Here is a 14,018-nt window from a genome sequence, read left to right as displayed (position 1 = left end):
TTTTTTTTGTGGAAACCGTGATGCATTTTATTTTTCAGGATTCACAGATGAATACAAAGTTTAAAAGACCTGCATTTATTTGAAACAGATGATTTTGAACAATTTGATGCATGTAACACTAACATTCAAATGTTTGGAGTCTATGTAACAACAAATCCCCAAAAAAAAAAATTCTGCACTTCTGTATTTTAACATTGATCATAATCAGAAATGTTTCTTGAGCAGTAAATCATCATATTAGAATGATGTCTGAAGATGTGACACTGAAGACTGGAGTAATGATGCTGAAAATTCAGCTTTGATCAAAGGAATAAATTACATTTTAACATAATATTCACATAGAAAAGAGTTGTTTTGAATTGTAATAGTCACAGTGTTGCTATTTTACTGTAATTTGATTCAATAAATGGAGCCGTGGTGAGCATAAGAGATTTTTTATAAAGGCATAAAACATCTTACAGACCCCAAACTCTTAAATGGTTGTGTAAATTACAGTAATGATGTTCCTCCCAGTTAAATTTTATTAAAATGTATTAAATGTTACTCTGGCATATGCAGTCCATTCTATAGAGACTGTGTCTGTTCCCCAAAAACAGACAACAAATAATATGTTTATTAAGGGATCTAGAAAAATTATTTCAGTTTAAACCTACTAGATTAAAAATAGTACTCAATGTACTCCATTGATGAAATAGTAAAAAGTGCACATTGCCTGAAATGATATGAACAGCAGCTATGCTAATCTTTCTCCCTTTGCCTTCCTGTTTCTGCAAATGTCCATCCCAGGGTTATTAGAAACTGCACAGCACAGGACTTGCAGGACTTGTGAGGACTTCAGATGATACCAGTACTCAAAAGACCTTAGATGATGGCAACTATAGATGGACATACAAACTACCGCCACTGCAAAAAAGGTAATGTTAATTTGAAAGAGCAGTGTCACAGTATCAAGGGCTCCCTTATCAGTTCTGCTTTCAGTACTGGAGAGTAAAAGATACATTTTTTTTGTTTGATGTTTTTTGTTTGATGTTTTTATTAGTACATATACATTATCTTGCACATTTTATCTCCCCAACAGATTCTAATTTGAAAGAAGTTTATAATGCATGTTCGCTACTCCCAATTCAGAAGACTGAATCAGCCTGTGTATCTGAATGTTTCTCATACTCACTCCTCTCTGCCGCGTCTCACAGAGGATCCATTTACAGAAGCCTGTTTCGTAATGCTTGTTTATACTCGGTATACTCCAAACCGCAAGACTCTACGAGCGCATCTGGCAATATGGACAAGGCTTGATGCACGGCTGCAGCCTGTGTCAACTCACGCTTGTCTCTGTATTTTAACACAAATGTAAATTCAGTTTAACTGCATTGCTAATTTCACTTAGAAGAAATGAAACATTCAGCACATTTTCCACTTGTTCTTAAAATCCTAAATACTTAAAAATGAATAAATTGTCCTAAAACACAATAGAAAATTTAATGGAATTAAAGGGATCTCCGGTTAGTTTGACAACTTAGCCTTATTGGGTTAGCGATACCATTTGCGCCACAAACGTGATATAATAACACACCCGATGTTTACGTTGTAGCGAGATATTTTTAAATAAAGTTTTTACCTGTAAGCCGCCATTGTTGTTTTTACCCATTGCATTCTGGGCCGTGACGTAGAATGGTCCCAGGCCCAGCGCGCTACAAACACAAGGCGCGTAAGCGAAATGTCTGCCGTTCACCCTTTTCAGTTTGAGCCTGAACGTGTCGCAAATACGGAGGAAGGTTCACAGGATGATAATAATCTCGTAGCCGTAGGTGAGGATGAGCAGGAAGAGAGAGTAGGGCACACGCATTGGTGTGGTTGTGGCAATTGTTTACCGATGCTTACTGAGAGGGAGAGTGTTTGCTGTAAGGAACTCCACTTCATATCAGCAGCAGTCCAGGGTAAGGTAGCAGCTAGCTAGCTAGGGAAGCTATATTGGCCTGAAGAATTTTGAAGTAATCTACCACAGTAAATGCATATTATAGCCTAAGAACAGGATACTTGTTTGCAGATTTACCATGCATCATTGCCCATCCTAATTTTGAGGCAGTTTGTCTCAATCCAGATGTACTGTGGGCTGCCCTCGTCAGTCTCCATGACAGATGGAGCGCTGGTTTACCCAGCCGCGATGCAGTTACTAACAGGCAGGTCTAACATGAACATATTTGTTTATAATTATATAACATGTTATTTCTTGATAACAGACCGCTGCGAAGTATAACACACCATTGCCATGAAAACAGCGCGTTGCTATGGACGCGGAACGGACTATTTTCTTTTGCGGAAGCAATGCAATTGTTTTAAATCAATAAACTCCCGTTTAAATTTATAATTTGTGTCAAATTATTTATTTATTTTGTAGGTAGCCATGTAATAAGCGGGATTATGTATAGCGAGGCGGTTGTTATAATTTGCGAATAACAATCCCTTCAGGCTGATTCAAGCTCCGCTTCGCGTCGGGGTTGTTATTCGCTATAAACCGCCTCGCTATACATAATACCTTACGTAGTTTGGCCAACACTGAAAGTTTTTCCAGTAATAAAGCATTAGACAATAATACAGCGCAAACATTATTGGCTGGCATGTATTGGCTTGAGGCAAACCTTGATTCACCCTTTTATAACATTTAGTGTAAAATTTTGGCTTTAGGTCTTACAGATATTCTTCCTATCACCAGTTTACATGGTGGATGCATGGCTGGCTGGGGAGAAGAGTTCGCAGAATCATTCCCTCGTGTGCAGTGAACAAAATAAGAAATGTCTATCCCGAACCAAGTGGAGCCTATACAGTATTTGAACATGCAGACAATCAGGGAGAAGTAGAGGAGGCATGGAGGAATTTTTAACTAGGCATAGACTGAACTTGCAAAAAACAAACTGCTAAAAATAATTCAAAATTAAAGCAGCTGAGCATTTAAACTACAATGGTGTGTTCATTGTGTATTATCAGAGGTGTCAAAAGTGCACACTTCCCATACTCAAAGTAGAAGTTTCCTGTGAAATGAAGAGAAATAATTTTCAAGACCAGAATTCCTTTGGGACCATCACAATTTATTCCCTATACAAAAGCAGGTGTGTGTGTATCAATCAGTAGCTCCCCCTCCCTCCAAGGTCCACACAATACTACAATAAAGCACAGTTATGTACATATTCACAGATTTAGATGTTTATACACCAACATATAATATACCAAGACACACCAAATCAAACTGTTGAACACAGTTGTTATGTACATATTTACAAGTTTAGATATTTATAAATACAGGTTTGCTTTCCTACATCACTGATAACTGAATAAACAAACACGTGCCAGAGATTCGCAACTATTTAAAGCGTGAATACTGAAATGATTGCAAAATGATCTGTGATCTTGACAGTGTCACCTGTGGAGCCATGATGTGTCTTTGGTTGAAACTCATGCCCACTGCCTGGTTTGGATCGAAATCAGAGGAGAGAACATCTTCCATCATGGCAGTCATGTAGCTGTAGTCCTTTTCTGTCATCACAGGTTTTGCTCTGAAGGTCTTGTGGACTTTGCTCCAAGCGATTTTGAATTTGGGTTCACCCACGCTCTCCCCATCTTGATAAACAGCCTATTCAAAAACAAAAAAGGGAAAATAACTTAATATCAGGTTATTGCATATTGCATTCTGTGACAAACTTTAAGAAATGTATGTATAGGAAAAGTGATGGTCACTTGGTGAAATAGACACTTGCACAATTATGCATGGAGTATTCATTAAGATTTTAAAACATTATTTTCTTTATTTATAAAAGTAAATATTTATGAAATAATTTTGTCTACCGTCACACCATCGGACAATTTTGAGATTTGGCTCAAAGTTGTAAAAAAATAACTTTGGTATTAAAACAACAAATTCATGTAAAACAAGAAAATGTGTAATCATTTACAGTATTATTAAAGGGATAGTCTGCCCAAAAATGAAAATACTGTCATCATTTACTCACCCTCAAGTTGTTTCAAACCTGTATGAATTTCTTTTTTCTGCTGAACACAAAAGAAGATATTTTGAAAAATGTCGGTAACCAGACAGTTGATGGACCCCATAGTAGGAAAAAAAAAAATACTATGGAAGTCAATGGGGTCCATCAACTGTCTGGTTACCGACATTTTTCAAAATATCTTCTTTGTGTTCAGCAGAAAAAAGAAATTCATACAGGTTTGAAACAACTTGAGGGTGAGTAAATGATGACAGAATTTTCATTTTTGGGCGAACTATCCCTTTAATGATGAAAATGTGAAAAAATATTTTTATCTTCTGTGACGGTGAAAAAGCCACGTCACGTCAACTACCCAAACATAGGGCGCTCACATGACGTTAAGCATTTTCTGGCGCGTAATGTGACGTTTGAGTACCTTAAACCCTGTTTCTCCTAGTTGACACAACAACACATAACCGCCGTTATCAGAAATCTCCACTTTGGCCGGAGTTTTTATAAATAATAGTTTTCTGTGATAAAAACGGTGTATTCGTGTAAATGAGAGGCCAAACCACAGGGAAATATCTGCGTCTTCCCTTCGTGTAAATGGGGCCACAGACTGATGTCACAATGCAAAATACTGTGCAATGAGTTGGAATGATCACTCACCTGTTCCTTGTTCACATTGTTGTTATGATCCAGGGCAGCAAGCATAGAGGCATGAACCATCACATCATATCCAAAATGCGTTCTCTTTGGGAGGTATTTCAGATACATGGAGTGATACACCTTAAACAAAATATAATTTGAAATGAGAACAATTACAATTGAATTACACTCTGCAATGGAAATCATGCCTACTTATAATATCTTATGTCTATACTTGATCATACCTCTAGTGTTGTTGTGTGGACGCACTCCGTTAAGTGATCCAAGTCTTTTAAAAGCCGCATGTCTGTCACAGTCTTCACAAGACTGTTGTGTGCAACAGATCCCGGCTTCAGCCACAGCTTTCCTCTTTGGACTGCCTCGTCAAGGGGCTCGTGTGGACATTTGTGGTAGTACCTGTTCCCAGGCCACTCATGACGGTTGGTAACATGGTGTACTATGGAGACCCACTTCTCTCTCAACAGTTCAGCATTACCCTCACATGTTTGTGCACACCACCACAAATTATTTATGATGGATGTTATCCACTCTGCCAGGCCTTCACATTCCTTTGTCTTTGCTGCCTTCGCTAATTTTTTTGATAGGCCTTTGGCCACATGCCATGGGTCAAATTGATGATGTTTTTCAGGATTGTTTACCCTCATTTCTTTCACAATTTGAGGGTGGCGGTCAGTGGAGATGGTGCTCACCTTAACTCCATTCTCTTCAATTGTTTGTAGAGCATCTTTGAAACCCTTGATCTCCATTGTGTTGGAGCTTGACACTTGGGTGCAACTTACAACTTTAAAGTCCACTACCTTCTCAGTCAGTGCATCCATAAAGGTGTACGTGCAGTATTTAGCTGAGTGACCAGGAGAGTCACACCGGCCATCTCCACAGAGCACAACTTCTTGCTGGTTCGTCATTGTGGTTAACACAGCACTCTGCTCTTTATTCCATGTTTTTTCAATCACAGGAAACACGTACCTCTTCCTCAGTGTTGCATATGTATCAGCACTTATTGTCTTCAGGTTCATATTGTTACAGAAGCGCTCAAATTTCGCAAAATGGATCCCACTGAAGAAGACTGACGCTGATAAGAGCAGGTTTCCTATTCCTTTGCAGTGTTTTCCAGGAGGCTGACTTTGCCATCTGTAACTGCAGCCATTAATGCATGTTCTAATGTCAATTAGAACTAAGAACTAAGAGTTCTAATGTCAATTGTGATCCATCATTGTGTAGCTCTCTCATATCTTCCTGAACAATAAGGGAGCCACACTTTGAACAATGTCGAAGCAATTGCTGTAACTGCTCCTCAAAAACTAGAAAAACTCTAGTGCTAATTCCTTCAACATGTGAATTAATTGAAGGTCGTGAGCCCTGTGTACTTTCACTTTGAGAGGACTCTGATGCACTTGCAGTGTAATCCGGATCAAATAGACTACGCTGTGACTGAGACAGATCGCTAGGTTCATTATCTGATAAGAACAGATCTTGAGAGTTGTCATCCTCCACTACCAACTCATGTTTACGTGCGTAACTACTATGGTCGGTCGCCGCCTGGTAGTGTGCGTCAGCTGGCCACTGTACAGCTGCATCCAATTGGTATAGGCCGAAATCTGTCTGAGTCTCTGCATTAACTTTAATCGGAGAACACTGGACGCTTTTATCTTCCATTACAGCCTCGATAAGTGCATGGTTGTCTGGTTCGACACGGTCCATGATTTCCTCTGCACAACTAGTGGAGACACAAGCGCTAGTGCTACTTAGCATGCTATCCAGCGTCTCTTGTCTTAGCCGTTTCTGTTCACGATTTACACTTGAAATACGCGGACGTTTAGCATTCTTGTGAGGAAAAATCGTGGGTATTGCATTCGGTTTAAGTACTCGCCTGTAACCACGAACCCCCATGAGCTCGTTCATCAGCTGTCGGCGATCAAAATCCTCAAATGAATCAGGGCTGAAGTGTCGAGAACAGAGCTGCGGGTAATTGGGGAGTTTCACTCGCACACAAGCATCTTCCCATTGTTTTCTTCTCTTTGCATCAGAACTAGGAAAACAGTGGAAGGTCAAATCACCGCTCTCGTTTGTCTTCGAATGGGCATCACAACCAACAGCAACACAGTGTGGCATTTTATCTCTCTAGGTGTGTCCAACGGAACTGTAGAAGAAGAGTGTGTCGAACTGCCCGCGTTTTAGTTTGGCGCTCTGCCGCGCTCAGGACCGTCGTGCGTCATCAACAATCGACGGCCCATAGTACAGAAAAGCTGAAAAAAGTAGTGATCGCGCTTTTTTATTTTTCTTAATCATGAACGTGTTTCATGTATTTTTAACTAAGCGCCTTACTTAGAAGGGGTATTGACATCATATCTAGACCAGTTTGGCAAACTAACCGGAGATCCTTTTAAGGGTTATAATGGGAATTATATTGGCTTTAATGTAAACTATAATGGTGTCTACTGGTATTTGATGGATTCTATTGGTGGGATGTAATCTGGCAGATGGGAATAAATAGAACAGTAATTCATATTGGAATAATGCCCTAAAACACACTACAAAAAGTAATTTTGTAATTGTTTTAATGGAAACCATAAGAATTTCTGTGATGGTTTCTATTGTTTTTTTCAGCAGGGTAACGAAACCCATACTGTGCTGCACACTACTGACAATATTAAGCTAAAGCTTGACTTTGCAAAATCAAATCAAAATCGCAACTGCACTATCTGTCAAAAAAAATCACAATTAGATATTTGCCCCAAATCGCACAGCCGCAATATGTTATGTGATATACGTCATGTGTATATGTTGTCTTTCATTTACTAACTGCTTGTTTTCTTTAAAAAAAAGAAATAATAATACTAGCTTCTCTAATCTTTTTGTATTCATTTATATATATATATATATATATATATATATATATATATACACAATTAACAAAAGCAAAAAAAAAAGGGCCTCTAAAACTAGCTAATTTTCGGAGATACTGAATTTGGGATTTTCCTTAGCTGTCAGTTATAAACGTCAGAATTAAAAGAAATAAACATTTGAAATATATCAGTCTGTGTGTAATGAATAAATATAATATACAAGTTTCACTTTTTGAATGGAATTAGTGAAATAAATCAACTTTTTGATGATATTCTTATTATATGACCAGCACCTGTATAGCATTGCTCTTTTGTTGATTTTGATTGCTTCCATTTATAAGTTGCTTTGGATAAAAGTGTCTGGTAATTGTAAATGTAATGTTAATGTGTATTTAACTATTTTTATAAATATTTATCTGTATTTTTTATTTTGTAATAATGTAAATGTATTTGTTTTATATATATACATGCAGTTGTATTCATGTATGTATATTTATTTGTCTAATTTTTATATTTTAATAAAGCAGTTTAGACTACATGAGTGTTTTCTTTATTCTGGATGAATTACATATGCTTTTGTGTCTAGAAAGGGTAAATATGGGCCATATCTAACCCAGAAGTCAGCCACAACTGGGACGGATCTGGGCCACATCTCAGAAATGGCGTGGTTGACATCTGGGCCACAGGGTGTCCGCGGATCCTTAAAAAGTCCTAAGTCTTAAATTCCATAATGTAAAAATAAGGCCTTAATTAGCATTAAAATGTCTTAAATCCGCGTTTCAAAGGTCTTAAAAATACAATCAAACCGACACCATAAAGAAGATTTTATTTTCATTTTAAAATCATGTAACATTTCTTCTATTTGTCACGCAGAAAAAATAGGCGGAACCATCTAATAGCATTAAAATGTCTTAAATCCGCGTTTCAAAGGTCTTAAAAATACAATCAAACCGACACCATAAAGAAGATTTTATTTTCATTTTAAAATCATGTAACATTTCTTCTATTTGTCACGCAGAAAAAATAGGCGGAACCATCTAATAAATTACAAGTTCGCGGGGAAATTTGATAGGTGCGTGACTGGATATTAACGTTAGCAAATGGTGAAAATTTCTTGCTTTAACCATGGGGAAGTGCAAATATAATGAAAACTGGTTACATAACCCTGAATTTGCGTCGTGGTTAAGACCAGTTTGTGGCAATGCTTTCGAGGTCCGGTGTATATTGTGCAAGAAAGTTTTAAAACTCGGAACAATGGGGATCAAAGCTTGGAGACCCACATGCAGTGCGAAAAACACAAAGCGGCTGCGGAAACCTGTCGGAAAACACCAGGTATTTCTCAGTTCTGTTCCGTTGCGCCCACCTCAGTACCACAGAACGCAGCTCCATGCCTTACTCCGGCATCTGCATCCGCTTCAAGCACCACGGTTTCTACACCACAAGACATCTGAACAACGTTTGGCTCCACCGCAACGCCCAGAGCTGAGGTACTCTGGTGTCTGCATACTGTAACAAAGCACCAGTCCTATAACGCTAACGATGCTGTCGGGGACATGTTTCGAACCATGTTTCCCGACTCAGAAATCGCTCGTACATTTGCGTGCGGTAAAGACAAAACTGCATACATTGCCAGATTTGGACTGGCTCCTTACATAACCAAACTCCTCGTTGCAGATGTTAACAAGGAAATGTTTGTTTTAATGTTTGACGAGAGCCTTAATGAAACGTCCAAAAATAAGCAATTGGACTTGCATGTCCGATATTGGGGACAAGATCACGTCCAGTCAAGATACTTAGGTTCACAATTCATGGGACATGGGACAGCTCAGGATTTGCTTCACCATTTCAAAGTAAGTACCAACCCATCACTAATCATTTTTATGCATTCTAGCTAGCAGTAATTATTCTTTTTTTATATGTAGTGTGTATGTATATATTAGACACATTCATATTTGTTATATTTTTGAAAGAAGTTTCTTATGCTCATCAAGGCTGCATTTATTTGATCAATAATACAAAAAAAAAATAATAATAATAAATTATTAAATATGTATAGCCCAAGTAATTTATTCCTGTAATGGTAAAACTGAATTTTCAGCATCATTACTCCAGTCTTCAGGATCACATTCAGAAATCATTTTAATTTGCTGATTTATTATTAATGTTGGAAACTTTTGTGCTGCAATATATTTTATAACCTGTGATACTTTCAGGAGTCTGATTAATACAAAGTTATAAAGGAGGAATGTTTATTTAAAATAAAGCTTTTGACTGACACCATCAGAAAAGGCATAACTTTTCAGATTTTGATAAGATTACCATGGCAAACAAATTTTTTTCTGTGTATTAACTTGTTAAAATTGTTCACCACAAGATTAGTAATATGCGCTAACAAAGTAAATAGGGTCAATTTTGATTTCATGCCGACTTTGAAATAGAAAACCATTGTTTTAAAATGTAATAATATTTGGTAATATTACTGTTTTTTTTTCTATTTTTGATCAAATAAATGCAGCCTTGGAATATTGGCATACCAATATGCCAAACTTTGATCTCATTATTTTATTTAACTTTTGTTTGTAGGAATGTGCACAGCAGCTTGACTTGCAAAAGCTTCTATCTGTTTCTATGGATGGTCCAAATGTAAATTGGAAGTTTTTAGAACTGCTGCAACAAGAGCATCGTGAGCAGTTTGGTGGCACAGAGCTAATTGTGGTGGGGAGCTGTGGCCTCCACACCCTACATAACGCCTGCAAACATGGTTTCTCCTTTTGGAAGCTAGAGAAGGTTCTGAGGGCCTTGCACATACTCTTCCACAATGCGCCAGCTAGGAGGGAGGATTTCACTGCTCTGACCAAATGCACAAAATTTCCACTTCCGTTCTGTGGACACAGGTGGCTCGAAAATCTACCAGTCGTGGAGAGAGCTTTGGAATTCTGGCCATCAGTGACCATGTACATGGATGCAGTCAGGAAAAAGAAGCTACCAAATCCGGGAACAGCATCGTATGACACTCTTGAAGTTGCTGAAAAAGACCCTCTTATTCTGGCGAAGCTACATTTCTACATGGCTATCACAAGGACCTTCAGTCCTTTTCTTACCTTCTATCAAACGGATGTACCAGTGATTCCGTTCCTTGCCAAAGACTTGGCTGAGCTGATAAGGGTAATTCTATTACTGCACTCTACTCTGATAATGCTAATAATTAATCTGATCATTTTAATTGTAATCTTATGGAAGTTTGCATATTTTGCGGACAATGGTATTAAGAAAACAAAAGAACAATACTTGTTACAATAGTATACTACAATAGTCTTTTTATGTTGAATTTCAATTAATTAAATTGAAATAAATTAAATGAAATATTTGGGTAACATTCTTTGTGTGTCTTTTGGCAGAGTATGCTGAGGCGTTTTGTGAAGAAAGAGGTACTCAAGGATATCGGTTCACTGCAGCTGGTCAGGCTGGATGTCAGTGACAAACAGAGCTCGGTCAACCTAAAGGAAGTAAACATGGGATTGGGTGCAGAATCACTCCTTAAGGTATTCTTTCACCTATAAAATTTTAATTTTGATGGATTCAGCTGAAAGCTTGATTTTTATAATAGGTAATAATAGGTTATAATAGGCTGTTTACATCCTCCCACCAGGAACTACAGAAACAGAAAAAGATAGGTGAACTCACAGCCCTGGAGTTTAGGAAAGACTGTGTCAAGGTGATGTGTACCATCACCCAGAAAGTACAGGAAAAGAGCCCATTAAAGCAGTGGTTCTCAAACTTTTTCAGGAGAAGGCCCCCTTGAGTAGGGTGAAACCTTTTGTGGCCCCCCAAAAGAAAACTCATGACGAAAACATCCTCAAACTGACAATTTTACTTACAAATTTTAGATTGTACCAAAAACAAATGAATTTGTACAATGCTGGAACAACAATTCTGTTTGTAGCCTTATGTCTCTGATGTTGAATATACAAAAATTGTTAAATTCTACATTTCATAAAATATAACAAATAGTTTTGACAGTTAACAATAATGTTGTCTGAAAAGTGCAACAAAATTTTTGAATACTGAACAGTAATTTATGATGTCCATATAGTAGAAGATACTGAAAAATTAATTTACGTATGATTGTAAAAAAGTGCATTAAACTTCTTACATTTTAATGTAGTAAATGACAGTGGCTCAAGTTTGGTTTGCAATTTGAACAGCAATCTGTTTTTTCGGCAATATTTTCAGATAATATTCATATTTTTAATATTTCAGAAACATAAAAAAAAATCTGCTCTACTTAAAGAAATAGTTTTTCAATATAGAAGACATACAATATTATACAAGTTTTACAATATAAAACAAATCTTGCATTGCAGACACATCAATTTAGTAACAGCTAGTAACTCAGTGGGAAGGGTGAGACTGTCTTTCTTTGCAGAGCTTATCAATTCTGGGTGTTATTGGGGACAGGCAAACTCTCAAGTCATCTTCCACATTAAGCCGTGCCCTGTATTTTGTCTTTATTGCCATCATGGCTGAGAAAGATGTCTCACAAAGGTATGTTGTTGGGAAAGGCAGCAATATTCTCATGGCCTGAAGAGCAACCTCCTTGTACTCCTTTTCAACTGTGGGCCAAAATTCTGCTGGGCCCTGCTGATTAAATTTCATCCTGAGAGTACGATCACTGGACAGTTCCAAAAGTTCATCTTCAGCCTTTCCACTGAGGCCACTGGCCATCACATCACAAGAAAAGGGATCTCGAACCCAGTCATATTTCTCCATGTCAATGTCTGTGAAGTAGCGACTGAAATGTTCATTCAGTGAGGTGAGGTGACTGGTAATGGTGTTGAGCATGAAGTCCACTGCCATGCAATTTGTATCCAAAAATTCAGATAGATTTGGAAACATGTCGGTGATGCCTCTTTGTAGTTTACGCACCCACAGTATCCATCAATTTTTCTCCTGAATGCATTTATTTTGTCACTTGCCTCCAGTATTGTGGAATAACATTCCTGAATGGACAGATTCAGTCCATTGAGACTACTGAAAATGTCTGCAAGGTATGCTAGTTTTGCCATCCACTGTTGGTCAGAAAAAAACAGTTCTAGATCGGGTTTATGTTCTTTCAAAAAATCCTGAAGCTCACGTCTGAGTTCAAACACTCGCTCTAAAACCCTTCCACGTGAGAGCCACCGCACCTCTGAATGGAACAGTAGCCGATCATGAGCTGCTCCCATATCTGTACATAGTTTTGCGAATAGACGTGACTTCAGCGGTCTTGACTTCACGAAGTTGACAGCCGCTACTACTACTTCCAACACATCATGCAGCTCGGGTGCCATTAACTTCGATGCAAGTGCTTGACGATGAAGCATACAGTGAGTGGCTGCGATCTTTGGATTTATGGCTTGAATTCGGGTGACAACTCCACTCTTGTGCCCAGTCATTGCTGCCGCACCATCAGTGCAAACAGACACGCATTTTTCCCAGCTCAGATTTTCTTCTACCATAAAAGTGTCCAACATTTTGAAAATTTCCTCACCTGTGGCTCTCCCCTCGAGTTCTTTTGAAAATAAAAAATCTTCCATAATTTTACTGTCCCATACATATCGAACGTACACTAATACCTGCGCAGCACTACTAACGTCAGTGCATTCATCAAGCTGAAGCGCGAACTGCTCACACGATCGTAATCTTTCGGTCAGTTGAGATTTTACATCAGAAGAGATGTCTTTGATCCGCCTGCTTACTGTATCGTTGGACAGCGGTATGGATTTAATCTTATTCGCGGCCTCCTCCCCGACCATCACTCGGCACATATCCACTGCTGCTGGAAGTATTAATTCCTCTCCGATTGTGTGAGGCTTTTTACATTTGGCTATTCGCAGGGCTGCAAGATACGATGCTTGCTGTGCTTTCTCAGGTATTGTCGTGATGTTAGTCAGTCGTACCTTTTGCTTGACGTATTCTTCTTTCTTTCTCTGAAAAAATTCCTTACTTTTATTTGCATGCTCCGGATGAATTGTTGTGAGATGTCGTTTGAGTTTATATGGTTTCAGTGCTTCCATGGATAAAATCTTCAAGCACAGTGTGCACTGTGGTCTGTCGTCACTATGTTCCAGAAAGCCATATTTTATGTACGAGTCGTCAAATTTACGCAGTTTCGTTTTTTTCACGCTGGGCTCTTCTGTTGTGACCTTTTCAGCTGAGACACTGCATCCTATCTAAAAACTTGTCCATTTTAAATAGTCATGGCATTTATCGGCGTGTTCATGTCGTTGTGTTCACTAGTACCTCAACGGTTTGGTGACGTTTCAGCGTAATGTGCTGTGTATAATTGATATTATTTTTACAATATTTTTTTTTTTTTTCATAGTTCACATAGGACAATCCTAACTTGCGTACAGGTAAAATAATTTTTAAAAATAATTTCATATTCTAGAATTTCTTTGCGGCCCCCCTAGCGCCATCTAGTGGCCCCCCAGGGGGCCGCGGCCCCCAGTTTGAGAACCGCTGCATTAAAGTATCCTGTAGTGAG

General features: G+C 38.3%; 1 long non-coding RNA gene across 1 annotated transcript in view; it reads left to right on the top strand.

Moving 5' to 3' along the window:
- The first annotated feature begins 248 nt into the window (after positions 1 to 248).
- Positions 249 to 14,018, top strand: part of LOC132097641 (uncharacterized) — a 191,564-nt gene continuing 177,794 nt past the window's right edge. The window contains exons 1-2 of the long non-coding RNA XR_009422770.1: positions 249 to 914; positions 1,079 to 1,184. This is a non-coding gene — a long non-coding RNA (uncharacterized LOC132097641). The remainder of the gene's footprint in view (positions 915 to 1,078; positions 1,185 to 14,018) is intronic.

This window comes from Carassius carassius, chromosome 2 (genome assembly GCF_963082965.1).
Source record: "Carassius carassius chromosome 2, fCarCar2.1, whole genome shotgun sequence".
In the NCBI taxonomy this organism is placed as follows: Eukaryota; Metazoa; Chordata; class Actinopteri; order Cypriniformes; family Cyprinidae; genus Carassius; species Carassius carassius.
The sequence above is the reverse complement of the archived record's forward strand: the minus strand, read 5'-3'. Positions and strand labels throughout refer to the sequence as shown.